General features: G+C 52.0%; 1 protein-coding gene across 3 annotated transcripts in view; it reads left to right on the top strand.

Moving 5' to 3' along the window:
- The first annotated feature begins 547 nt into the window (after positions 1-547).
- The window catches only part of GNG4 (G protein subunit gamma 4), a 61,217-nt gene continuing 38,180 nt past the window's right edge, over positions 548-23,584 (top strand). The window contains exon 1 of one of the 3 annotated variants that reach the window (XM_032312163.1): positions 548-693. The gene's annotated coding sequence lies outside the window, so the exon portion shown is untranslated. Of the gene's footprint in view, positions 694-721; positions 962-23,584 lie in introns of those variants that run through there. The other 2 variants (XM_032312161.1, XM_032312162.1) reach the window with 2 other exon arrangements.

Genomic DNA, 23,584 nt, shown 5'->3' with positions numbered 1-23,584 from the left:
GCCCCTGGGCGGTGCGCGCGTCCTGACCGGAGCGCCGGGCCTCGCGGGGGCGCGCGGCCGGCCGGGGGGCGAGCGGGGCGGGGTGAGGGGTGCAGGCGGGGGGCGGGGGGCGCGGGGTGTGCGCGGAGCCCTGGCGCGGGAGCCCCGGTGACGCACCAGTGACGTCGGCGGCGGCGGGCGGGATTTCCCGGCCCCTCCCGGGCGCCCGGCGAGACCCTGCCGCGGAGTGGGCGCGACCAACGTGGAAGGAGGGCGGCGGGGGTCCGGGGTCCCGCGCCCCGCACTCCGCCGGGCCCGCTCGCGCTCCAGGAGCCCTGCACCGGGGGCGGGGAGCAGACGAAGTACTTTGGGTCTGGGTGACTTCGGTGGCGCGCGGGCCACGGGCTCGCCCCCCACGCCCCTCCCCCCGCGCCCCGCACCCCGCACCCCCGCCCCCAGCCTCACGTCGTCTCTCCCCGGCCCGGGCGGGGCTGCTGACGCGGCTCGGAGACCCCGGGGGTAGCGGGCGGGGCGGGGCGCGCCTTCCCACCGCGAGCCCGTGAGCGCCGAGGCGCGCGGGAGCCGGGGCGCGGAGTCGGAGCCGCCCCCCAGCCGAGGAGCGATGCCGCGCGGTCTGGCTGCCCCCCGCGAGCGCCGCGCCGGAGACAAAGCCCGCGCGTGAGCGGCGCCCTCGGCCCGCGCGCCCCGCTCCGGGTAAGTGGGCGTCCGGCCGGGGGGCCGGGCCCTGTGTGCCGTGGGGGAACGGACGGCCCGGCCCTGGCTCGCGAGTCCCGGGCGAGCCAGAAGCCAAAGGGCAACTCGGGCGGGAAAGTCCCTGCAACTGGAGACACGGCTTGGTGCGCGCGTCGTCCCGCCGCCGTCAGTGGGGCGCGCGACACCCGTACCTGGGGTTCCCCGGCCGCCCACCCCAGCCGGCCTTCCCTTGGCCGCACAGGTGGGCGTCGGCGGTGGGCGCCGGCAGGTGAGCGCGCCCCTCGAACCCACGACCCGCGGCAGGGCCCTCAGCGACCCCGAGCGCGGGCTTGGACGACTGCTCCGAACGCTGGGCGCGGGGGAGGCTCGGCTTGGCCGGCGTCTCCCGATCTCTGGGGCTTGAGCTGGGGGAGGCTCCGGGGGCCCCTTTCCATATGTAGGTCGCGAACACTCGCCGTTCCCCGGGCGGGGACGTCCCCGGTGAAAGAGGACCCCACAGTGGAAGGGCTGGAGTGGCTAGTTGTCGTTTTATTTGTGAAAATGTTTCCGGCCCGTGCTTGAAGAAGCCCTCGGGATCTCGCAGTTCCCCGGGACTCCTTCCTCGGAGCGGTTCGGCGGCGACAGTAGACGCCGGGGCGAGGGCTCCGTCCCCGCGGCCTGATGGCGTCTGTCCCCGAGGCTGGTGCTGAAACCCGCTGCGCTCACCGCGCGCAACCAGCGGCATTGGGGGAGCTTTGGCTGAATCTGTTGCCTTAGAAATAATTGCGGGAGGGTGAGGGGGCCAGAGGTGTGGCTGGAGAAGACTTCTTAATTTGGGGGGATTTGCTTATTTTCGTGTATTTGGGGCTAGGGTGTCAGGAAATCGAAAAATGTTAAAGTTTGATCAAGTGATAAAGTGCATCCTGAACGCCCGGCCTCCCCTCCCCAGCAGGGCCGGTCTTCGTCTCTTTCTGTTTCTGTTACCTCCCAGGGCCATAAAAGGCTGGCATGGGGCCTGCCTTTTCAGTGAGAGCAGAAGGCCTCCTAGGCTGCGTGGTGCTGCCCATTAAAACGTGTCAGTCTTGTCATCTGCTCCTGAGTCCTCACTATGAGGCTTCTTTCCCATTGTGGGACAGACAAATTCAGTGGTAAATGCCTCATACGAGCAGCGAGACCCGGGCTCTGTGGCTGGCTTCTTGATTCTTTGGGGAAATCCTTTTCCTGATTTTTGCGTGCTGCGGGGGAAGGGAGGCACACCGCCATCTGATCTGGCCCTGTTCCCTGCAAGAAGCTACTGTGGGAACAACTGAGATGTTGAACAGAAAACCTTTTTCAGTTCCAAGAAACAAGACATAAACTATGAATTAATTTTCAAGGGTGGACTTGGCTCAGTTATCAGTGTGGATAAAAGATGGATATGACACTTAATAAATAGTAGGTATTCATGTAAATACAGGGTTTATTATGGTGCTTGGCTGGTTAATGAGTAGCTTCACCGTGGGGTTATTAAGCTGAAATGACTATTTAGGACAATGGCCTTCCTGTTTGCTCCTCTACCACCAATCCTCAGCCTCCTTAAAATAAAATTGCCCAAAGGGGACCTGTGGAAGATATCTTGCCAGCCGACACATAGCACAACAAAAGGGTCATTCCCAGGAGTCCCCTGATTGGCTAGGCAATTGCCTTTGACATTTCTTGGGCAAGTAGACAGTGGAGAAACCAGGAAAACCCATATTCATTTTACAGTCTTTAAAGGTAAACTTAATGACAGTATCCAGAGTCCCCCTTATCTCAGCACATTCTGTGAAATGGTGGAACATCAGGTAGGAATTCGGACACTGTTGTCCCCTTGGTCCCTGGGGAAGCAAGTGCCCTGTAGCTGTCTCAGGAGGTCTGGCTTGGGCTGTAGGAGGGGCTGGGGAAAATGCCCTCCCTTCTCCCCCCCCAACTGCTGCTTACTGAGAAAGACAGCCAAATAGCTAAGAAAAGACAGAAGTCTGCAAGACAATTCATTCTCACTTATTTATAGCCACATCTCACTATCACATTGTTCTTACCTTGACTCATTTTTGTTCTACTCGAAAGGGGGAGAATGCCTAATCATGCAATGCGTGTCCGTGGATTGCCCTTTTTCTTCGTGGCATTTTGAGACAATGTCTTTAAGATCTTACTTTTATGAACATATACTGTTCTGTAGTCTCACAGATTTCCTCTTTTTATTGGTAAATAGATATGGTAGACGTGGTCTGGCATGGAGACTTACTATACAGGTAGAGAGAGTCTTCGTTCAGTGCTTTTAAACCAGAAATTAAAACTTAACTTCTTTTTTTTTTTTTGAGATTTTATTTATTTATCTGACAGAGAGATCACAAGTAGGCAGAGAAGCAGGCAGAGAGAGAGAGAGGAGGAAGCAGGCTCCCTGCTGAGCAGAGAGCCCGACGCGGGACTCGATCCCAGGACCCCAAGATCATGACCTGAGCCGAAAGCAGCGGCCCAACCCACTGAGCCACCCAGGAGCCCAAATCTTAACTTCTTTAGTACACCAAAAATGCTACAAAAATATCCTTTCCATAGTAGCCAGCAAGGGTATTTTAACTGAAAAGACGCTAAGTGAGTGTCAGCAAAGAAAACCAGGGGGGCCAAATACATAACAGCATAATACAACTTTAAGATTTTAACTAGTTCTTTCCAGCCGTATGAAGAATAAACCAAATATCTTAAATAAATTAGCAGAAGTAAAAAATTGCAAATGAAATTTCTGTTTAGAGAAGGAAATAAAGGCAAGAATTACTGTTGAAAGAAAAAAATCACCACAGAGGAAAACAATGGCTACTGAAGGGAGGGTCTTTTCAGTAAGCTAGCTGGAGAGTTCCAGGTTGCTTTAACTGTTGACGAGCTTTTGTTAGGTCAAATGGTAGGTGACATGCAATGAGTCTTCCTAGTGGAACCCAGCAGCCAGAATGGCAGTTCTGGGCGGATGGGTTGAGGAAAGGTTGCTCGTGGACTGGGCTCCAGTGTCCTAGGAGGAGTGAGGACATATATGAGGCTGTGGAGAAGCCACCGGCCCCTGAAGCCCTGAGGTTGCCGGGTATCTGCAAGCAGGTCACCCGTGGCCCAACCTCAGAGGGCCAGATGGGGAGGGAACCCGGGTTAGTGGGCCATGGGGCGGAGGGACGACAGACAAGCTTCAGGTCCACAAGCTACTTGGATTTAATCCTCACCTCATACGTCCAAGCTTCTCTTTAGCAGAAAACAACTGTCCTAGAGTGTTCTGGCGGGGTGCTTGGTGGGTCGTGGTGACTTTTTTAATGAACCAAGGAAAAGCATATGCAAAGTAGGAGCACCTGAGCTACGCAAGGGGAGAAATGATGATGTAGGGGGACCGCTCCCGGGGACTGCACATGGCTCCGCTCACAGAGGTGCAAATTTCCTTCTTGCTCTGCTTTCTCCGACCGTTTCATCCTGGGTCACCAGGTTGGGGCTCTCCAGTGGGATGTGCGGTGTGAGGCTGAGGAAAAAGAGAGAGACGGCACCCTGGAAGCTTCCCTGGGGGCCCTGCTGACAGTCGCATGCACTTCACTAAGCAGTGGCCCCGTGTCCACTCACTTGCACCACCTATGCCTGTTTCCTCCTGGCATTCAGGTCTAGGTTGCAGCTCTAGGAGCTTCTCAGCCACCCCATGCTCAGGGTCACCACCAAAGGAAGAGGGCCAGGGAGATAGCAATAGGAAAAAAGGGAACTTCTTATTTGGAACATCTTTTCAACTACAACAAAAGGTGTTAATATGAAAAATGTACCTCCCCTCATAGATGCACCACCCGAATTCTACTGTATTTCCTTCTGGTGTTCTAGCCTACAAATACGTAAAACTGAGAGATCCTCATCAAAAACACGGTGCGAGTATAAAAGTCCAAATAGGAGAAATGGAATTTGAAGCAGAAAGGAAAGAGCGAGGGAACGCTGAAAGGGGGTTAGAAAGCAGAGGGATGTATGAAAGTTGCTGGAGGCGATCCGCTAGGAGCAGGTGACATCAGTGGGGGCCCCGCCGGCTCCGGGGCTCCCTTCTGAACACTGTTGGAGAGACAGAGGCAGGGGTGGCAGACGGTGGGTGATGCCTCATGCTGGAAGTCTGGGTTGTTGGGGGCAGGGGAGCAGATCTGGCAGCACATGGGCAGGGGAGCCAGCATTTGCTGATACCCCGTGGCACAGTCCCCATATAGCAAGGTCTGCCTTCCAGTCAACAACAGAACCCGGAATCGAATCACTAATACACTTTCAAAAAACCGTTTTCTCCCCTCACCCCAATACCCACTGTTATTGGGAAGTTCTGGCAGCCTGGGACCCCCTCCTATACATACACACACAGACTGAATCTTTGCTGCCTGATGACTTCCGTTTTGTCTGTAAGACCCGCTGTCACAGTGGCCTCTACCTTCCCATCTCTCCTTATCTGTATGAGGGTCCAGGCACACCCAAGGACTGGTATCCTCCCCTGACGGGTTTTTCTAGCCTGATCTGGGAAGGCATCTGCCCTCTCCTATTGCCCTGGAGTACCTGCTGTGCATGCCCCCGGAGGGTACTGTAGGAAAGGAAAAAAGCTTTTCCTCTACCCTCTTAGGTTTAGTGACTGGAGCCTGTGAATTAACGTGACAACAGGAGAGATTAACAGGAGAAAAAGAGCCAAATTAATAGGAGGAAAAGTTTATTATACATACACACAGGAGCTTCACGGGCAAGAAGAGAAATCCTGAAGAAGCAGTTAACCTTGAGAGCTTATATATGATCTTTCAAAAAGGGAAATTAAGTTGTGGTAAAGAGACAAGACAAAAAGGGATATGGGCTTTTAGGAGCGGCAAATTGTGAGAAGGTAAATACAGGGGGGCAACTTACAGAAGATCAGAGTTATTTTAGCAAGGTTTGTTTGTGCAGACCTCATCTTGACGCCTGCTTTCTCTCCCCAGTGATGGCGGTGGTGTTCTCCCTCCTGGTCTAGGAGATGGAAGGGATAAACTCCTCCACAAACAGAAACGTGCCTCTTGTCAGGAAGGGCGAGGCCAGGGAGGTCCTCCTGCGTCTGCTGTTTCTTACTTGCATTCGGCTCAAAATAGTCCTTATGCCAAAGTGGCATATTTGGGGGTGGTATTTTCTGAACCCCCTTCGACAGGTCTGGCAGGACCTTTCCTTGGTCCCTTCGAAGGGACACAACTGCCCAGCAGTGCCAGAGCTTCGCTCGCGCCGCCGGTGTCTGGGAGGCCGCAGCAAGCTGCCGACACACTCCCCGGGATGACTCATTCTTTCTGTGCTCAGGCAGTTGCAGCTCTGTCTCTTGTTTATGATTCCTTTGTCCCCTGACACGTTCGAATTTGATCTGACTCGGCCACACCATCTCTCCCTGCATGTGGCTGTCAGGGATTACTGTTGATTAGCCTTCGGGGACAGCCTGTCTGTCCAAGGATGAGTTTGGTGGGGGGGGGGGGTTCCCCCAGACCTGGTCACCCTCCACCTACCCCCAAGCTCTGGTGGCCTGAAGCGGGAGGGCTGGGCCCTGGCCTTGCTGCCCAGTAACCATGGCAACTCACCTAAGCTGCCCACGCAGTGGCCCAGGGCCCCAGGCCACTCTTGACTTCCCTCCGGTTCTTCCTGCCCTGCCTCCTCCCTGGGCCTCTGGTAGCTGTGAAATGTGGCCCGTGGTGGGGTCTCTTGTCCTTCTCCTCACTCCCTGCCTTGTGCTGGCTTCTCCGCTCCCCAACCGCGGGACTCCGCGTGCGAACGGACGAGGACCAGCAGGGGAAGGGGAGACAAAGTCCTGCCCTCACAGAATTGACATTCGAGTAGAGGGAGCAGGCCGGGAAGAACAAGCCTGAGGATCAAAAGTGAGTTCAATAATAACTTCATAATGAGCATCTCAAAATGTGACGAGTGCTTGGGAGAAAAACAAAATGAGGAAGGAAGACAACAGAATTCCAGGGAAAGACTACTGCAGATTTTAAACGAGGTGCTTCGGGAAGGACTCCGTGTTGGGATCCAAGAAGGAGAAAGGAAAGCAACTTGTCTCCTAGGTGCAGAGGCAGCAAAGGTGGAACGAGATGACACTGGGCTGGGCCCACAGGCGGCTTCTGCAGCTGCTTTCCGCGATAGCCTCCACCACGCCCCAGCACCCAGGGAAGCTAAAAGGAACATTTGGTCTGACTCAAGGTGGAGGGAGAAACTTGTGGCAAAATAACACCCAGCACCAGGATCTCCCTGTGTCGTGGATGTCCCACCCATCCAGCCGCCGGACGGAGGGGCCGAGAGGAGGCCATAGGGAGGGAGCCCTAATCCAAGGGCATTTGAGCCACCCAGAGACCTCCAGAGGGTGCTCCTGAGAAGCCCGATCAAAGACCTGGGAGCTGTCACCCTTCAGCCGCTCCGCTGTGGACACGGGTGGACTGGGAGACAATGCTTCGTGGAATCCTGCTGTGTGGCCTGGAGGGTGAACCGTGAACTTGCGTCATGACGGGCCCCGTCGGCCGTGCCTTCCATTTTCACACACCTGTTTTAAGAATCATTTCGTGGGGGCATAGTCTGTCTGGAAAATTCCAGGCAGAATCGTCCGTGGCTCCCAAACCTGGCTGCGTAGCAAAATGACTTTGAGTCATTTTCCAAAATCCCACCTCACCCCTGGGCATCTGACTCAGTGGTTCGGAGCTGGGGCCAGGGAATCTGTTTTTTTTTGAGTTTTGTAAACCACTGAAGCAGGTGATTTCCGCGGGTCGTCCTTCCGTGTAACTGAAAACCCCCAAACTCCCCCCAGCGGTCCCAGACCAGTTCCTATGCCAGCCTCTCCCCACCAACCCTCGGATGGGTGAGACCGTGACTCCCCACAGACACCAGAAGGCCAAAACCCCTGGAAAAGGAAGAGCTCCTTTCCCGGCTGGACACAGGGCTCTGTCCACCCCTCCTTTTCCCAGGACAGCTTCACTCACCCAGAAACCAGCTCTTCACCCTGAAGATCTAACTGCATCTGTGTGCAGCATGATGACCCCAAAATACATGATGACCCCTGCTACCGTCCCACAGCTCCCGTGGGGCAGGCCACAGCAGCTTCAGGGGTATGGCACCTGCAGGCACATGAACTGGCCTCGCCCTTTGCTGAGGCTCAGGGAAGATCATTAGTCACTGAGGAGACTTGTGAGCGCTACTAGGCCAGCGGGCTGGAGCCCAGAGGTGAGTAAAGGGAGGTCCCGGGTCTTGAGGAATGTACATGCCAGTCAGAGGCTTAAGACACAGCCCAGAATTAAGAACCTGAGCACAGCAGGACAGCACACGCAGTCTTTGTCAGGAAAGGCTTCCAGAAGGAGGTCTCGGGGCTTGGCCAGAGGGAAGGGTTGCATCACAGCTAAGGAACAGTGAAGACTTTGGAGGCTGCGAGTTTTTGTTTAAGCAAATAATGATAATAGCAGCTAACATTTATTGAGGACCGCTACAAGCCAGGCTCTAAGTGTCTTATATGGTATTAAGTGTGTATTTCCTCAAGGGGGTACCTGGGTGGCTCCATCACTTCCGCGGCAGCCAACTCCTGATCGCAGCTCGGGTCTTTTTGATCTCAGGGTCATGAGTTCAAGCCCTGCGTTGGGCTCCATACTGGGTATGGAAACAACTTAAAAAATAAATATGTTCATACGTATTTATGCCTTGGCAACTTTGTTGAAGGAAACACAGTGCCCCCAACAGCAAAGATGGCCACAGTGGAACCTGTGACTGTGTTACCTTACAGAGCAAAAGGGATTTTGTGGATGTGGTTAAGACGCTTGATATGGAGAAAGTATCCAGGATTATTTGGTGGATCCGATGTAATCATACGTTTCCTTATAAAAGGAGGACGGCGGTGTCCGAGGGACAGGACGATGATGCTGGGCTGCTGGCTTGGAAGGTGGAGGAGGGGCTGTGAGCAGGGTGTGCAGGGAGACCCTGGAGCCTCCAGCAGCCCTGCGGACAGTGTGCTTTCTAACACCAAAGCTCTCACATCACAGATTTGGGTTTTTGAAGCCATAAGTTTGTTGTCCTCCATTGCAGCAGCCATAGGAAGTTCATACTGACTCTTCCTGGTTTACAGCCAAAGGAAAGAAGGGGCTGAGTACTTTGCCCGCAGGGTCGCACAGCGAGCAAAAAGAAGATCCAGCATTCCAAATTCAGCCTCTTGGCTCCAGATCCTGCACTGGCTCCCTCTTGCCCGTGTCCTGCCTAAAGGGTGGTTGGGAGACGTGGGAGCTTCCAAACATGAACCCAACAAGGCAGGCAGGCAGGAGCTGGATCCTAGGTCCTTTTTGGTTGAGGGGAACGGTGGCCTCTGCTGTTTCTTTGCCCAAGCTCCTTTCCAGAGGTTTGCTCACGTCCATGCCGACCGTGAATGCTTCCCACCCGGGAGGCGAGACCAGCTGCCCGTCCCTATTCCCGCCGCTTCACCTGACGCCACGTGCAGCCCGAGCTGTGTGCTTCCTCCATCATCACGGTTTTAAAGCACGTGATGGCCTGGCAGTGAAGGGACACTCTGGTTAAACACAGCGTCCCTGTGCGTATTAGATTCTCCTGTCTCCAAACATCTGCCTGTGTCTCAGGTTTCTTTCATCCATTCTAATTCTTTAACATAAACAATTCTTTATATTAGGGGTCTTTAACATAAAGCATCCTCACCCCTTGGTTTTTGACTGAAATAAGTGGTCGGAAGAATTTTTAGACAGTGTTTCAAGTTTTTTAATTTTTTTTTTTTAATATTAAGCACAGTGAATGCCCCCTGGAACCACTACCCCAGCTACATCTGCTGAAATTGTATTTCGTGTATCTCACAGACACTGCCTAGACTCTCGAAAGAGCCCTCGCAAACATTTGATTAGCGTCTTGTGCTTTACCAAAAGCATTCCTGTGACCTGTCCACTTGATCTTTCCAGAAGTGCTGGGAGGCCGCATGCTTATCCCCATTCTTGACTGAGAAACTAAGCTTCATGTGTAAGCGGCCGAGGACAGAAACTCGGGGCTTCTGCACATCAGTTGCATTCTGCTGCCTCTTGGGTGGAAAATGGCCTCAGATACCCTTAGGGGGCCATAGGGTTCCAGATTCCAGGTCAGGGGTGCCCCTCCCAAGTACAGAAATGAGATGCTGGGGCATCCACGCACCACCACCACCTGTCTATGGCCCCACCTGCTGGATGGAGCACGTGAGACCCCCCAGGTCTTTGACATGAGCGTACCCTAGGGCATAGCTTGGATGAGGCTCACCAGTGTCTCGGAGCACAGGTGGGCATCCTGCGGGGGACCCACAGGGATATGCAGGTCTGCTGGCAGGAGGCCTGTCGAGAACACGGCCTCAGCATGGGGGACGTGAGCCTGAGTGAGCACAAGCTTGCAGCAGGCGTGGGCTCCCTGTGTGATGAAGACAAAGGGAAGGCAGGCCTGCATCCCAGCGCAAGCTGCTCGCCTCCCACAGGTGTCCGCTGGGCTCCAGAGTTACTCTGCGCTGCTCGCCGCACGTCCCTGCGCAGGTGTCCTAGGAACAGGTGAATCCTGGCCATTCTCTCTCTTCTTTCTAGGTGTCCTCGGGGCCCTCCCTTTCCGTAAGCCTTCCTCACATAAATCAAAATCTCTGTCATCCAAAACATGTCCCCCAAGAGGGCTTTCGGAACCTGCTTTGAAAGAAAAAAGCAAAATGCGTCCTCGTCTTTCTGTATTCCTGCTTTGATAATCCCAGTCCCCCCTGAGGCAACGTGGGTCCCCTAGCTGGCTGGGGACGGTGGGAGACAAGGGAGCACAGGGAGAGGAAGCACAGAACAGGACGTCAGGACATCATCTCGCTGCACACAGGGCCGGTTTCTCCCCTCCCTCGTCTGGGCTCTCCTACACAGTAAAGCGAAATACCCTCCCGCCGGGTCCCCCAGAGAGAGGGCCCCCGGCTATGACCCACGAGTCCCCTGGCTGTGTGGAGCTGCCAGTTTCTCCACTGCTAGCTGCCCGGCTAAAGGCTTCTCCAAGCCTTTAGCTTCTGCCAGGGGGTCCCCAGAGTGACTGCGAGAGGTCTCTGAGTCCAAGTCCAGCCCAGGAGCCCCGTGGAGACTGAACGTGCAATGTCAGATGCTCATCTACTGCAAATCTTCAAGTGTGCCTGACATCCTTGGGATCAGGAAGATGACATGAATTTGAGTGTATTCCTGAACTCTTTGTGTCACTCTAAATCTTCTGAGTCAATAGATACTGAAAGTACTGCCATAGGGAGGCTACATTTTTCTTTTTTTTAATTTTAGAAGAGACCTTCATGCTTTAAAACCACTGGATCCCTAGTCTGTGAAATCCTTTCCATTTCGAGCACTCTTTGGTTCATTAACAAATGTTACGGTAGATTTTCTAAAATACCGCACATTTATTTGCTCTCTACCTTTTTCTGCATTGCGTTCCTATATCAGCTGCTGGCTTCAGAGCCGAAGAATTACTAAGCAGCCTTACTCCTTCTGCAGGGACCTGGCTGGAGAATGTCCATAGGACGGGTATTCCCCGTGTAGGGATAGAAGATGTTTTTGCTACATCTCAGATTTGAGAACTCATCTTTGCATCTTATGGAAACTTTGTGGGTGAGCTAGACTGTGTGTATGTTTTTCCTGCTTCTTAAAGCCTTATTATATTCATTAGACTTTTCCCTTCTTGGGTGCCTCTTCCCAATAATGCGTTGACTTCTGGCTCAAAGGAGAAATAGCCAGGGCGAGCCTCCCAGGCAGACTGTCTTGCTCAGAGACAACCTTCCGGTGCCGGTGCTGCATTTAGGGGGGGGTCGTAATGCGCCTCGGTTGGGTCAGTGAACAGATCCTGCAGTCCATGGCTTCCTTGGCTATTGGGAAAGGTGGAACTTCTCTCCACTTGCCTCTAGCCACAGCCCAGCCACTCGCCACCCTCACCTGTACCGCTCAGGGACAGTCACCCTGGACAACTACTTTGCAGAGGTCATCAACAGGCTGCCAATGCATTAAAGAAAAACTCACATCAGACTCTGTATCTTTTTTCTTGGAAAATACCCAGATCACTTTCAGACTTATTTAATGTGTCTTTTTTTTTTTTTTTTCACTGCTGTTAAAACATTCTCCTCCATACATAGCTCATAAGTCAGTCTGCAAAATATGAATAAACAGCTTGGAGAGATCCATTAACGTCTGTAACACATGATCAACAGTGCTCGTGGGTGACAGCCTCTGAGGTCAGGCTTCCTTTCTCTTTTGAAGACAGGTGTCTGAGCAGTCATTTGGTCATAAATTCTCCTAAACTAGAATGAAAACTCTGTGACTAATTTTCTTTGTTTGTTTTTCATCATGATCACGCCATTAGGTTGTTACCTTTTCTCAGAAAGTTGAGTGACGGAGCGCCTTGGTGGCTCATTCGGTTGGGTGGCTGCCTTCACCTTGGGTCATGATCCCAGGGTCCTGGGGTCAAGCCCCGCATCGGGCTCCCTGCTTGGTGGAGAGCCTGCTTCTCCCTCTCCCTCTGCTTCCTGCTCTGCCTGCTTGTGCGCTCTTTGTCTCTCTCTGTCAAATAAATAAGTAAAATCTTTTAAAAAGTCAAGTGATGGTTTCTCAGATTTCATGTATTTGCTAAGTTATCTTGTTGGTTTTGTTCCTGCTTGAGGCATCGTACTTGACTCTGCTCTTTTGGGGACAATGACAGACTGTTACAAAGGGGAACCCTGAAATGCAGGGACGGAAACTTACTCGCAGTCAGACAAGTAACCAAAATTGAAATGGGATTAGAAGTAAATCTGGCTTCTCAGCCACCCTTCCTATCTGGAAAAACAAAAACAAAAAATAAAACCCTCTTTTTCCAAACTCTTTGTCTCCAGAACGAGCATCAGAGCATTCTGACTGCTCCTACCTGGCTTGAAGGAGGATTCTTGGATTCGGTCTGGTAGCTGGTTTGCAGAGAAGGTGCGGGGTCTGCACGAAGCTGCGAAGTCTGACCCGGGAGTCCTGCCTGCAGGAGGCGCTCTCCCGCGGGGAAGGAGCTGCAGCCCGCAGACCCCCTCCGCTTGCGGTCCACCACATCCCTCTCAGGGGCTCTCTCAAACTTATGGGACATGGTCCTAGATTGACTTTTTCATGCCCGTCGGTGCCATCATTTGGTCAGCTGAGGATTAATTCCTGCGTCACCACGTTCAGAAGAATGAGAAGACAGGAATTGCAGGAGAGGTGTAGATCGCGTGAAGTCAGAAGTCGTGGAAGCGTCCTGGGGTGCCTCCCCTGGGGGTGTGAGGGTCGGGCTGCGGTACTTTGCATCCAGGAGTGCTGAGTGACCGTGGCGTCCGGCCCACAGAGCGGGTGGCTGGCTCTGACTGCAGTTCAGAGCTCCTCTCCTGTACAGGGGGAGGGCCAGGCTTCCCAAAGGATGCTGGGCTGTGCCCACACCACTCTGGGTGGCTCTCGTGTATGACAGGAAGGCCCCCGGGGACTCACACTGGCATCTCGGCCATCAGAATCCCCAGGACAAAACGCCTGACTTTGGCGGCTCTGCCTTGGCCTGCTGTGCGGACCCCGCCACAGAGCTGGCCTTGGCAGACCTTGGTCTGCTGTGCTCAACAGCAAAGTCAAGCACTTACCGTGCTCTGAAGGTGTGTCTCTGACAGCTTTCAGCTGTTTGGGGTTTGAGGATCATTTTGAAACAGTCTCACAAGAGAATTCTTAGGTCTTTTGGATAAAGAGTGTGTGCTTGATTTATGCGAAGGTACAATGACAGAAAGGGGACCTCAAATATCTTAACTGTTGTCCTATTTGAAAGAAAGGGAAAGGGCGTCTGAGTGGCTCAGATGGGGAAGCATCTGCCTTCGGCTCAGGTCATGATCCCGGGGTCCTGGGATGGAGTTCCACGTCCGCTCCCTGCTCAGTGGAGAGCCTGCTTCTCCCTCTGCCTGCCGCTCCCCCTGCTTGTGCGTGCGTGCTCTCTCTCTGTCAGATAAATAAATAAAAATCTTTAAAAAGTAAAAAAATGAACCTAACAAATATTCTGTGCTCAAAGAGTTGGCAGTCTAGGAAGGAAGAAAACACATATTCACCACTACTTGAGTACCAGAGTACGAGGTCTCAGGCAGTGAGGACAACAGAAAGCCTAGAAGCATCACAGCGATGGGCAGTGGCGCTCAGCTCCAGGGACCACGGGGGCAAGCCAGCTCAAGAAAATTTTGTTTGAGAGGGTGGTAGCATCTGAGTGAGACCCTGAAAATGAGCAGAGGCAGATTTACCAGCAAGAGTTGGGCTGGCGAACAACTAGTGAAAGCAAAAGATGACAGTGGCAAAGTTCCAGGCACCTACGAGCCAGGGCAGGCAGCCGACTCTTAGTTGGGACTGGAATTATTTAATTTTGAATATCATACGGAGGAAGCTTGGTACCAATTTTTCAAAAGCCTCTCGCATATTTGACATTTCGGAAGAAATTACATTACATTAAAATGTGGATTCAGAAACAAAATATCTGAGCCTCTGCTTCCTCTTGTCTTGTATAAACGTCAGGTTTACTCATGAAACATCAAGCAGATGTTAAAACTCCTGCACGTCCAAGTAGAGCAAACGCGAATTCTGTTGGAGGGGTTGCCCGGCCGCCTCCCGGTCCTGCTCCGTTCTGTAGGGGGCCCGGTTCAGTAATGAACTTGGGGCTGCTCCAGCTGCCGCACCATCGGTCACGAAGGTTCCAACGAAACAAGCCTTAGAAGAGGCGGCTAGGTCATGAGTGACTGGTGAGCTGCAGAGAGCCAGACCCCGAGGTGCTGGGACCCGGCGCCCCGGACCGGGGGACTTGCAGGGAGGCCCCAGAATCACAGGAGGCTGAGGCCTCAGTCACGGCAGCGGAGGGAGCAGCTGTGTGAAGCGGATAGGTGGCAGGGCTGCTGCGGAGCCTCCTTAACCCGGACCCTGGCTGGCCCGGGGGGAGGCCGCATGGACAGGCTGGTGTGAATCCCAGTCCCCGGACTCGGGTGTGGGGGAGCAACGGGTTTTTCTGATTTTCCCGTAACTCATCTTTCACTGAGGCGTCCATCCCTCCGGCCGGCAGGGGACTCCTGTCTCGGGCATCCCCAGCCGTCCCCAGCCTCTCTGTGATTCCCCAGAACTCAGGCAGGTCCAGGGTGTGGCAAAGGGGCCCCCTTGGTCCTTGAGGCATCTCGAGGACTAGGTGACTGTGAGAACCCGTCAGCTGGGTACGGCCCTTGAGGCTAGAGGCTCTTGGTCCTGGTCCTGCCTGGGGGCACAACAGTCTCTTCCAGGAACCCCGCCCCTGGCCACTTTCCGCTGGGATCTTGCCACCCCCGCCCATGCCCTACTCAGGGGGGTAGTGCAGTCCTCGCCCCCCACCCCCAGCCACCCCGGGCTATTGGGGAGGGTCGCTGTCTCGTCCCGGGGCAGCTCCTCCTTTCCTGCTCTGCAGCCGCCCTACAGTACGACTTCTTTCCCACACAAGGCAAGGCTTTGGAAACAAAAGCCAAAGACTCCTGAGTGTGTCTGTTCCTTAACCTACCACCCCTGCCTCTCCTTGAACGTGAGCGGGGGAGGTGTAGGTCAGCAGCTGTGAGTGCCATCCCATCGCTCGTGTCCGAAGGTACGGATTTGGGGTTTCTTTCAGGCCTCACTCTACTCCAGGCGGTTAGCTTTCTCCCTTACATGATTGTTGTTTTTACGATTCCATCCATTTGTTTGAGAGAGAACACGAATGAGGGATAGGGGCAGAGGGAGAGGGAGAAGCAGACTCCCCACTGAGCAGAGAGCCCCATGTGGGGCTTGATCCCAGGACCCCAGGATCATGACCTGAACCAAAGGCAGATGCCCCCCAACTGGGCCACCCAGTCTCCCTCTCTCCCTTACGTGTAACATACCCAGAAGGCTTGCAGTTCCCGGCAGAGTCCCGGGGAGAGCAGACAGTCCATACCCCAAGAGCCCCGGCAGTCTGCTTCCGGGTGCCTCCATCCTGCTGATAACGGCCACTTACTGCCAGCCCCCCACACCGTGCCAGCCGGTTTTCTAGACCCTTCAGTCACATCACCTCGTTTAACCTTAAGAACGGCGCCATGGCGCAGGTATATGCCTGACCCTCAGGATTTTTAGGGCAGTGAAACTATTGTGTAGGACACTATAACGATGGCTCGACCTGTCATTATACATTTGTCCAAACCCACAGAATGCACAGCACCAGGAATGAACGACAGTGCGATCTGTGGGCTCTGGGTGGTTACGGTGCGTCCGTGCCTGGTGGGGAATGCCATGCATGGGGGGAAATCTCTGTATTCCCTGCTCCGTTTTGCTGTGAAACTTAAAACTGCTCTGAACAGTATTTTTTGTTTTTTGTTAAAGAGGTTGAAAAGGTTGCAAGAGAAGGCTGGGAAGGTGGGAAAGAGAAGTAGTGTCCTGGGCCGGAGAGAGATAAGGGAAGGGAGGACAGGACTGTAGCTTTGCGGAGGTCACAGAAAGGGATTAGTCCCGATTCCTTTCACCAAGATCCCCCACACCTTTGCCACATGGGGCCCTCCCCTGCCTTCTGGTAATTCCTTCCTCAGCAGCCTGGCAGTCGCACCCTACCCGCACTGGGGGGCTCTGGGTCCTCCTGGGAGCTACTCTCAAAGCCAGCTCTTGCTGGCCCGGTTCCGGAAAGTCAGCCGAGTGTTACGGATCTTCCAGGAGCTGAAGTTTACTCACTGTTTTCCTCCAGCGTTTAGGAGCCTGTTTGCAAATCGCAATCTTGATCACGACGAAAAACAGGCGGCTGGAGATGAGAGGGACCGGGATGGAGCCACAGACCGCAAAGCAGGCTTGTGTGGTCTTACTACTAAAGATCTAGCAGGAAGCAAATGAGATGGGAAATAAATACACACACACACACACACACACACACACAGATGCACATACGATGTAACGTAAAATCCTGATTCTTTGGAACACAATCTTGTTATTTCTTTAAAAAGATTAATTCTCCAGGAATGTGCAAATGAGTAGCTTGCCGAGTAGCGTTTATAGAAAATGCATTATTCTGGAGTAATGGGAAGCGCTGAAATATGACAGCACTTGTCCTTTTCTCAATTAAAAGTTACATGGAAAATTCAGATGTGTCATTTTGCTCTGACAATCAGACACTTCCCGCCTGGTAAAAATAGCTCTTCTTTTGAAATAATGTCACGTCAAAATGGGAGTTGACATGGTCTGAAGTACTACACTGTCTTTCAAAGGACTCATTTGGGACCCATGACCCCTTTCTTCTTTCTGATTTCTCCCTTTCAGCATGGAAAAATCTATCATAGGCCACCATTGTGTTTTGGCAACAGATACCTTGTCTGATTTCATGGAGTAAACCCCACAGACTGGAGTTTTTCCCTCAAGATGAGTCATACCTCACGTCTCACCCGTACGTGATTTTTTTTTTCTTGGATCATGGTGGATATTTTCAGCTACACATCCCCTCAACCACGTCTCACCAAAATGACTAGGAGGAGGAACACCCAACAGAGGAAGAATTCAGAGACTGTGACCTCTGCCACAGAATTACTGGATATGGACATAATCAATATGTCAGAAAGGGAATTCAGGGTAACAATTATCCAGGCAATGGTTAGGTTGGAGAAGACCATTAGTGGCAACATAAAATCCCTACGGGCAGAAGGGAGAGCTGATCTAGCAGAAGTTAAAAAGGCTATCACTGAGATCCAATCTAATCGAAATCCTCTTAACACCTAGGGTAAGTGAGGCAGAAGATCGAATTAGTGATCTAGAAGACAAACAAATAGAAAAGAAGGATCAGGAGGAGGCCTGGAACCCACATGTGATTTAAATGACCCTTTGGATTTAAAGATGGTGCTGGAGTAAGATTAAGACTCTGGAACTGTTGGGATGGGGTGAGTTTACTTGTCATGTAAGAGAGACATGAACTTTGGGGGTCCAGGGGGCGGAGTGTTATGGGCAAATTGTGTCCCCACCAAATTCAGAATGTCACAGAATGTGACCCTATTTGGAAACTGGGCCTTGAAAGAGGTAATTAATGGGGTCATGCACATGAGACCTGATCCAATGGGACTGGTGTCCTTATAAGAAGAGATTAGGACACAGACCAACAGAGAGGGAAGGTCACTTGAGGACACAGCAAGAAGGCAACCATCTGTAAGCCAAGGAGAAGCACCTGAGAAGATATCAACCTGCCAACACTTTGACCCTGGACTTTTGGCCTCTCCTACTATAAGAAAATAAGCATCTGTTGCACAAACCACTAAGTCTGTGATTCTTTGTTATGGCAGCCAAAGCTGACTAATACAGTCGGAGAGAGCCAGAAAGGAGGAGAGAGAGCTGGAGGAGGAAGGGAGGGTCCAGCTATATATCGGTGTGGGTGAAAGTGTCGTACACCCTCTCCCCCTGCTGCGTGAGAACCCAGCCTTGCTAACCTCCTGGCTCTGCTACCCGGCATTGCAGCTGTAACTAATTAAGTTAGTGGCTTCAAACAGCACATCTATTGTATTACAGTTCTAGAAGTCTGAAATCTGAAAAGGGTCTCACTGGGCTAAAATTACGGTGTTTTCAGAAGTGCATTTGTTTCTGTCTTCTTGCCTTTTCCAGCCTCCAGAGGAGGCTGGTTACCTTCCTTGAGATAGCCCTCTTCCATCTTCAGATGTAGCACCTTAAAATCTCAGGCACTGACACTGACTCTCCTGCCTCCCTCTTTCTCTTGTTAGAACCCTTGTGATTACATTGGACCCACCCAGATAAGCCAGGGTAACCTCCTTATTTTATTTTATTCTTAAAGATCATATTTATTTGAGAGAGAGTGAAAGGGAGCATGAGCAGAAAAGGGAACATGAGCAGAAAAGAAGCAGTCTCCCCACTGAGCAGAGAGCCTGATGCAGGGCTCGATCCCAGGACCTAGAAATCATGACCTGAGACGAAGGCAGACACTTAACTAACTGACTGTGCCTCCCGGGCATCCCTAACCTCCTTATTTTAATGTCCACTGATTAGCAACCTTAATTGCATCTGCTCTTATTTCCTCCTTGTCATGTTACATACTTACAGATTCTGGGAATTAGGACATGAGCATCTTAAAGAAGGCATTTTTCTGCTCACCTGTGACACCCTGGAAACCACACATAAGACAATGTATGTCAACTGTATTGTCAGGTGACATTGCTTATGGTCAAAATGTCCCCCAAATAGTAAACTACTCATGGACTGGAAGCAGTGATGAATGAACCTCAAACACCTCCTGTAGACACTACACTTTGGGCTTACCCGAGTTTTGGTAACTTTTTTAAGTGGCATGTCCCTGTGGGGACCTGGAAACTATTTTGAAGAGATACTGCTTCTGTGGGCAGGGGTCGTCTGCACCAAGGTGGCCCCCACACCCACCCATGTAGATGTCGTCTCCTTGCACTGTGCTACCGCTTGGGAATGGCTCCTGGACACTACCTAAACCGCAGTAAGAACTTCTGAAGGCCCCTCATGGGATATCCTGATACTGTCCTGCCGGCCAGCTGGGCCTTCTGCCCTTGTCTTCATGAATAGATAGAGACCCATTGTTATTGTAGTTGTGCGAGTCTGAAGGTTTGGTCAGTCTGCGGCATTGCACTGAGCGAAGGCAGTTGGCTTTCTTCTTACAACCAGGGAGGAGCTGTATTAGCTGTATCACCAGTGGCTTGAACAACAGAAATTTATTTTCTCATAGTTCTGGAGGCAGAAGTCCAAGGCCACATTGCCGGCAGTTGCTTTCTTTCTGCTATGAAGGATATTACAGGCACTTTTTACGAAACTTGAATGGAGTCTGAGGACCAGATGATAGGAATATAGCAGTGTACATTGGCCTGACTTTGAGGGTCGTGTTGTGGTTGTGTAAGAGAGTGTCCTTGTCTTCCGGAGACCCATGGTGCTGAGGGGTAATAGAGACTTGGGCTGGCAGCTTATGCTTGAGTGGTTCAGAAGACAATCCCTGGTGTTGAACTTGCAGCTTTTCTGTAAACCTGAGATTGTTACAAAATTTTAAGTTTAACATTAAGGTCATTTTTTTAAAAAATTTTGTTTATTTTAGGAGTGAGAGAGCACGAGGTGAGGGGGAGGGAGAGGGAGAGTCCCAAATAAACTCCAGGCTGCGCGTGGAGCCCAATGCAGGGCCTGATCTCATGACCCTGAGATTATGACCTTGAGCCAAAATCAAGAGTCAGGCACCTAACCAACGGAGCCACCCAGGTGCCCCACAGTAAGACCATTCTTAAAGAGTAAATGATGCCAATACGCACACAAAAAGTCTCTCCACATCAGGAGTCATGAGGCAAATACAAATGAAAACCACAACGAGGTGCCACTTCCCACCTACTGGGAGGGTGATAGCCACCCCCTAAATGGAAAATAACAATGTTGGTGAGGATATGGAAAAAATGGAGCTTCATACATTACTGGAGGGGACATAAAATGGTTTAAAACAGGTACTCAGACAAATGTAGGTATATGCATATCAAAGCAGCAGTAGTCACAGTAGTCAAAAGGCAGAGACAGCTCAAATGTCCATCAAAAGAAGGACGGACCAAAAATCGTGGTATGTCCGCACAGTGAGCATCCTTCAGCTATAGAAGGAAGGAGGAGCTGATACGGGCGACAAGGTGAATGTGACCCCAAACATTATGCTAGTGGAATAAGCCAGACACAAAAGAGCACCTGTTGAGTTCTTTGATTCATACGAAATGTCCAGGTAGGCACAACCACCGAGACAGAGAGCAGTCAGACTCTGGTTGTTGCCAGGGGCTCGGGAGAGAAGCGCTTACTGAGTACAGAGTTTTATTCTGGAGTGACGGAAATGTACTGAAATGAGATAGAGCTGGTGTTTGCACAACGTCGTGAACGTACTGAGTGTTCGCTTCAAAATAGTTATCATGCCAGGTGAATGTCACCTCAACAAATTTATTTAGAAATTCAAGCATTTCATTGTAAATTGGTCTTACAGAATGGTAAGAGATGAAATGCTGTTGCCAGCCGCTGGCGTCTTCAGAAACAGTGTTTCCTGGAACTGGTCCCAGAGGACAGAACAGCCTCGTCTTCGTTGGTTAGTTCGGTCTGTCTGTCAAGACTATGGTTTCCCTACAAGGCACGGATAGACCATGGCCTCTGAGCCCACGTTCAAGGGAACCACCAGAGTGAGGGGAGAGGGCTGTGCTGGGGGACAGGAGAAACCCTCCCAGAGACAGGCAGTACATCCAGACTCATGACAGGCACTGGTTTTACCCGGCTCTGACATCGCAAACTGCACTTGAACCTGAGCACGTGGTGGAAAAGGATCCAGCTGGGGAGGGTGGACAGAAAACCTGGCACGAACCGCCTCTCCCTGATCACAGGGCATGACCCATCGAGCGTGTGTGGGCGTTTATGACCACACAGTTCGTGAGGCGCGGAGTCTGGCTGACCCTTGACCTACGCAGGTTTGAGCCGTGAGGGTCCACTGATGCGGGATTGTTTCCCATAAGTACAGGGCAGCACTGCGAATATATTTTCTCTTCCTTATGATTTCCTTCATCACATTTTCTTTTCTCCAGCTTAGTTTATTGTAAGGATACGATATAAAACACATGTAAGATACAAAGTAAGCACTAGTCACTGGCTGCTGGTTGGCTATGAGTACTTAAGTGCTGGGGAAGTCGGGAGTTACAGGCAGATTTCAGGTTGCAGGGAAGGTCAGCACCCCTACCTCCCGCATCGCTTGAGGGTCAGCTGTGCATAGTTCAGAGCCTGTATGGTCCTCTGTCCCGGCAGGCATCTCCCTGAGAGCGAGCCCCGCTCTCTCCCCAGTGGCAGCGGCCAAAAGCCTCACGAAAGACTGTGCTCGCCGCACCAGCCGCATACTCCTTTGGGGTCTGTGCTGACCCGGGACGTCCTCGGTCTCTGTTCTGCAGAATTTCACTTGATGAAGCCCCAGTCAGAGTCCTAGCAAGTTTGTGCCCTTTGATCCATAAAAATAATTTGTTGTTTTGAGGGGGATTTTTTTCCCTTTTCACTTTTTATTGGCCGTAGGGAAGGGGGCCTCCTGCCTGTCACCGGAGGTATTGGCTCACAGTTTGTTCAGCCACCGCACACTCGGACCCTGGGGTGGGGGTCTTAGGGCGGGCCGCGTGCACAGTGCGTGTTCCCATCATCTCAGGGGCACTGGGTAGGTGTAGGGGGTGACCTGGTTGGTCATGTGGCTCATTTGGTGAAGGGGCTGAGGGGAGCAGAGTGACGTCGAAGCCCCCAGTTGTGAAGCACGTGACCAGCACCGCCTTCTTGGCCCAGGCGTTCTCAAGAAAGGCCGCGTGTCTCCCAGCCATCTTGGTCTCAGCCTCAGCCAATAATTTATTGGCTTTATTGGTATTGAATCTTTTCCTTCTACAATTCTGAAAGTGCAGACTAACGAGCAAAGAAACGGAGCAGAGATGAGCTGGGAGCCCCCTTCCTCTGCCCAGCCCCACCATGCTGGTCTGAGCCTAGCTCCCTGCCGGCCGGGCCTGTGGCTCATGCTCCCTCCTCCTCGGAGCCCTTCCCGAGTGGACTTCAGGTGCCCCTGCTGTCCTGACTTAGGATTCTGCATCTTCAGCTCAAACTCACTTCCAAGTGCATCCTTGTCCATCTGCCCATCTGCTGGGCATGTCCTCTTCAGTGTCCTGAGGTCACCCTCAGTGCAGCCTGCCCCATGGGAACTCATCGCACACACCTGCAAACCCCACTTTCACTTCTGGAGCCTGGTGAGTGGCACGGCGCCATCCCCCTGACCATGGGTCCAGACCCTTCCCTCCCCACCTTCCCAACCTGTGTGCTCCCATCCCAGTACTGGCTTCCTATCACCTCCCACCTCATCTCTCCACTAGAGCACCCAGTGCACACGGTGAGTCTCTCATCTAGACTCATGGAGCTTCCAATCTGGTCTATTGCTTATCTCCTTCACCTCTGGTACATTCTGCACAGTAGATTGAAGTGACCTTTCTGAAATGTAAAAGCAATCTTATTACCTCTCTGCTTAAATACCCTTCAATTGATTATAACTGCCTATTTGATGCAAGTCTCACCTCCTCAGAGTAGCATTTGAGACCCTCTGTGATCTGACCCCTGCACTCCCAGGCTCCAGGAACAAAGAAGTATGCAGTTTTTAGACCATGCCAGGCATGTGTGAAGTTTGTCTACCTTCGCACATGCTGTTCCTCTGCCTGGTGGGCTCCTAGTCACCTTCCCAGGCCCACATTGAGTATGGAGCCTTCCCACTTTCCTCCTTACCTCCCTGCCCACCCCAAGAAGGATCCACCCTCTCCTTTTGGCCCCTCTACCCTTCACAGACTTCTGTGGTGGCACCCAGAATCTCTGATTGCTTACGCTGCCATGAGATGTGTCTCCTGCACAAAATAGAGGTGACGATCATGTTTGAATCACTCCCTCATTTCTTCATGCCTGACTCAGTAAGGGTCAAATAAATGAATGGTGGGTGATCAACTTGAGGTTCTCGTCCTATTTTCCCCACTAATTAGCTATTTAATGGCTTTGGAGAAATAAACAGCTGGACTTCAGTTGTTTCATTTGAAAAGTGGAGAAATTGAGATGGTTATAGGTTATGAACATGGTTCATAATGAACCATGTTATAGGTTATGAACCCATGTTCATGAAAACATGGGTTCTCAGCCCATGTTTCCATCACCCTAAGATGAATTTCTTTCACCCAGCTGTGAAACACCATGCCATTCTCAGGTGTTTCCTTACAGGTCTTACAAATAGCAAAACATATGTGATGCTTTATAGAAACCATCACAGACCGATAGCCACAAATCTTGGGTTCATGGGATACTGGGTTGAATAGTGTCCTCCCCATTCCTACTAGAATGGGGAGAACATCACACGTCATTTTATCTGGAAGTAGGGTCTTTGAAAATGTAATTAGTTAAGA

Source organism: Mustela erminea, chromosome 14 (assembly GCF_009829155.1).
Source record: "Mustela erminea isolate mMusErm1 chromosome 14, mMusErm1.Pri, whole genome shotgun sequence".
NCBI lineage: Eukaryota > Metazoa > Chordata > Mammalia > Carnivora > Mustelidae > Mustela > Mustela erminea.
Note: the sequence above shows the minus strand (reverse complement) of the source record. Positions and strands in the feature narration are given on the sequence as shown.